Below are 4,974 nucleotides of genomic sequence, written 5' to 3'. Positions count from 1 at the left end.
GAAGGTTAATGGTAGGACTAGAAAGTCCAAGCTGCTTGATAAGGACTCCATGAAAGTGCTAGCCACTGCCCTCTTTCAATGTTATTTTGCCTACGCTAGTACTTACTAGTTTGGGGGCTTATCTAAGCTTATGAAGGGGAAGCTCCAGATAGCCCAGAATAAGCTGATCAGGGTAGTATTGAAGGTGAGGCCACGTACTCACATATACAGGAGCTGCTTTCAGGAACTCAAGTGACTGTCTGTTGAGTTCTAGGGTGTCCCAGATTAGACTGGGTTTGGTTTACAGGAGTATTTATGGTTCTGCACCCAGATATCTAACTGATTACTTTCCCCGTGTTAGGGATGCACATAATCACAGCACCAGATCAGGTGTTGCTAACGTGTGCTTACACAGGTCCAGGAGTAATGCTGGGACAGGTACTTTCTTGTATACTGGAGCCTCAGAATGGAATGACTTTGCCTCTGCCCATAAAAACAACGTCCTCTCTGGGCAGCTTTAAACATAAAGTAAAACACTGTTTGATGTCTTCTGTGCCCATATGAACAACCCCTAGGATGAACCTGCAATGATGAGATTGATGTTCTTCTTCTTTGTTTTTTGTTTTATTATCTCGCGGTGTTCAACCATGTTCGATTTTGTCTAGCACCTTGTTTCAACAGGACCACAATGGAAATAAGTCTCAGACTTTATTGTGTGTTATCCTCAATGATTTTACTCATGCACATGTATGGCTTATTCAAGTTTTATGTGTGCTTGTTTTTTTTTAATGGTCAAATTAATAAATTAAACTAAACAACCCATTGGTTTCTGGGACCAATCAGAATGGTCAGAATGTGTTTGAGTTCTACAAATCATCGGGGGAGGCAGACAAATCCATACTCATTATGGAGAACAAACGTCAGTTGGCCGGAGCAATGTTGATGGGTAGCCAGGCAACCAGCCCCTCCCCCCGTCCATACAGTCTTATTCATTATGATCTCAAAGTAAAAGCTGATCCTAGATCAGCACTACTACTCCCAGATGCTTTATAAATACAGACCCAGATATCTGGTGAGAGTTAAAGCAAGAAAAAGAAAGGTGGAAGAAACATGATTAAAGTCGATTAGAAAATGAAAACAGAGAAATAATCATAATGTAAGAGTTACTATGCAACCAAATCCTTTTCATTACACCTTTGTGGCTTACATTTCTTAATTTACAATCTAATAAACCCCATGAGTGCTTTTCCCCCCGCAACCCAATTACATATGGGAAAGTGCTTCCTATATATATTTTTTATATTTTCATGATTTCCAAAATGGACCATTTTAATCTAACAGAAAAGTATATACGTATATTTGTAAATCACAAATGCTTTGAGCAACAGCCACCTTTGCAGTGTAACCTATTTGGCAGAACAGAGGATATGTATATAAAAGTGATCGCAGAAATTAATAAAATATCCTCTACCAAACGTTTGACTCCTTGTAGCATCAGGGGAAGAGTTCAATTGAGACCTCGTCTCAAGGGAGAATTTAGAGAAGTCTGTCACGTGACTTTGCAAACTGACTTGCCCATTGGCAATAGTAAATTGGGAGGTGATTCCAGAACGTGATGAGGCCTGGAACTGCGACCGGGAAGTTCTGATCGAAGGTGCTGAAAGTCTGATGCAACCAAGAAGACAGAGCAGGACAGCCACAGACATCCCTCTGCAGACCTTGTGATGTAAATAGCTCCAGCCACACACTGTTGAAATCAGAACACACACAGAAGACATGCATAAGACCTTTGAATGTAAACATATTGATTTTTGTTTTTATTTATTTAGCTTAAAGGTGAGTTGACTGAGAATGCATTCTCCTTTACCACAATAACCTTGGGAAGGAAGGGGTTGCAGGGATGTTGAAGACATACACTCCCCTACCTATTTATTTGGACAGTGCAGCTAAAACTTTTATTTTGGCTCTATACTCCATAATTTTGGATTTGCGATTAAATATTTTATATGAGGCGGCAGTACAGAATGTCACCTTTTATTAGAGGGAATGTTCATACATATCTGTGTTACCGTTTAGAAATCAAATCAAATCCAATCTATTTATAAATCCCTTCTTACATCAGCTGGTATCTCAAAGTGCTGTACAGAAACCCAGCCTAAAATCCAAAACAGCAAGCAATGCAGGTGTAGAAGCACAGTGGCTAGGAAAAACTCCCTAGAAAGGTCAGAATTTAGAAAGAAACCTAGAGAAGAACCAGGCTATGAGGGGTGGCCAGTCCTCTTCTGGCTGTGCCGGGTGGAGATTATAACAGAACATGGCCAAGATGTTCAAATGTTAGATAACCAGCAGGGTCAAATAATAATATTCACAGTGGTTGTCGAGGGTGCAACAGGTCAGTACCTCAGCAGTAAATGTCAGTTGGCTTTTCATAGCCGATCATTCAGAGTATCTCTACCACTCCTGCTGTCTCTAGAGAGGTGAAAACAGCAGGTCTGGGACAGGTAGCACGTCCGGTGAACAGGTCAGGGTTCCATAGCCGCAGGCAGAACAGTTGAAACTGGAGCAGCAGCACGGCCAGGTGGACTGGAGACAGCAAGGAGTCATCAGGCCAGGTAGTCCTGAGGTATGGTCCTGGGGCTCAGGTCCTCCGAGAGAGAGAGAAAGAAAGAATGAAAGAAAGAAAGAGAGAATTAGAGAGCATACTTAAATTCACACAGGACACTGGATAAGACAGGAGAAATACTCCAGATATAACAGACTGACCCTAGCCCCCTGACACATAAACTACTGCAGCATAAATACTGGAGGCTGAGACAGGAGGGGTCGGGAGACACTGTGGCCCCATCCGACGATACCCCCGGACAGGGCCAAACAGGCAGGATATAACCCCACACACTTTGCCAAAGCACAGCCCGCACACCACAAGAGGGATATCTTCAACCACCAACTTACCATCCAGAGACAAGGCCGAGTATAGCCCACAAAGATCTCCACCACGGCACAACCCACTCAAGTGACGCACCCCTCCTAGGGATGGCATGGAAGAGCACCAGTAAGCCAGTGACTCAGCACCTGTAATAGGGTTAGAGGCAGAGAATCCCTGTGGAGAGAGGGGAACCGCCAGGCAGAGACAGCAAGGGCGGTTAGTTGCTCCAGTGCTTTCCGTTCACCTTCACACTCCTGGGCCAGACTACACGCAATCATAGGACCTACTGAAGAGATGAGTCTTCAATAAAGACTTAAAGGTTGAGACCGTGCGTCTCTCACATGGGTAGGCAGGCCATTCCATAAAAATTGAGCTCTATAGGAGAAAGCACTGCCTCCAGCTGTTTGCTTAGAAAATCTAGGGACAGTTAGGAGGCCTGTGTCTCGTGACCGTAGCGTATGTGTAGGTATGTACGGCAGGACCAATTCGGAACGATAGGTAGGAGCATGCCCATGTAATGCTTTGTAGGTTATCAGTAAAACCTTGAAGTCAGCCCTTTCCTTAACAGGAAGTAATATGATCAAATGTTTGGGTTCTAGTCAACATTCTAGCAGCCGTGTTCAGCACTAACTGAAGTTTGGTTAGTGCTTTATCCGGGTAGCCGGAAAGTAGAGCATTGCAGTAGTCTAATCAAGAAGTGACAAAAGCATGGATACATTTTTCTGCATCATTTTTGGACAGAAAGTTTCTGATTTTTGCAATGTTACGTAGATGGAAAAAAGCTGTCTGTGAAACAGTCTTGACATGTTCGTCGAAAAAGAGATCAGGGTCCAGAGTAACGCCGAGGTCCTTCACAGTTTTATTTGAGACGACTGTACAACCATCAAGATTAATTGTCAGATTCAACTGAAGATCTCTTTGTTTCTTGGGACCTAGAACAAGCATCTCTGTTTTGTCAGTTTAAAAGTAGAACATTTGCAGCCATCCACTTCCTTATGTCGGAAACACAGGCTTCCAGCGAGGGCAATTTTGGGGCTTCACCATGTTTCATCGAAATGTAGGGCTGTGTGTCATCCGCATAGCAGTGAAAGTTAACATTATGTTTCTGAATGACATCACCAAGAGGTAAAATATATAGTGAAAACAATAGTGGTCCTAAAACTGAACCTTGAGGAACACCAACATTTACAGTTGATTTGTCAGAAGACAAACCATCCACAGAGACAAACTGATAACTTTCCGACAGATAAGATCTAAGCCAGGCCAGAACTTTTCCGTGTAGACCAATTTGGGTTTCCAATCTCTCTAAAATAATGTGGTGATCGATGGTATCAAAAACAGCACTAAGGTCTAGGAGCACGAGGACAGATGCAGAGCCTTGGTCTGATGCCATTAAAAGGTAATTTACCACCTTCATAAGTGCAGTATCAGTGCTACGATGGGGTCTAAAAACCAGACTGAAGCGTTTCGTATACATTGTTTGTCTTCAGGAAGGCAGTGAGTTGCTGCGCAACAGCTTTTTCTAACATTTTCGAGAGGAATGGGAGATTTGAAATAGGCCGATAGTTTTTTATATTTTCTGGGTCAAGGTTTTGACTTTTTCAAGAGAGGCTTTATTACTGCCACTTTTAGTGAGTTTGATACAAAATCCGGTGGATAGAGAGCCGTTTATTATGTTCAACATAGGAGGGCCAAGCACAGGAAGCAGCTCTTTCAGTAGTTTAGTTGGAATAGGGTCCAGTATGCAGCTTCAAGGTTTAGAGGCCATGGTTATTTTCATCATTGTGTCAAGAGATATAGTACTAAAACACTTGAGTGTCTCCCTTGATCCTAGGTCCTGGCAGAGTTGTGCAGACTCAGGACAACTGAGCTTTGGAGGAATACGCAGATTTAAAGAGGAGTCCATTATTATATGAATAATGGATCTTTTCCTCAAAGAAGTTCATGAATTTATCACTGCTGAAGTGAAAGCAATCCTCTCTTGGGGAATGCTGCTTTTTAGTTAGCTTTGAAACAGTATAAAAAATGTATTTAGAATTGTTCTTATTTTCTTCAATTAAGTTGGAAAA

This window comes from Oncorhynchus mykiss, chromosome 22 (genome assembly GCF_057628025.1).
Source record: "Oncorhynchus mykiss isolate SJ-2025 chromosome 22, ASM5762802v1, whole genome shotgun sequence".
NCBI classification, from domain to species: domain Eukaryota; kingdom Metazoa; phylum Chordata; class Actinopteri; order Salmoniformes; family Salmonidae; genus Oncorhynchus; species Oncorhynchus mykiss.
The sequence above is the reverse complement of the archived record's forward strand: the minus strand, read 5'-3'. Positions refer to the sequence as shown.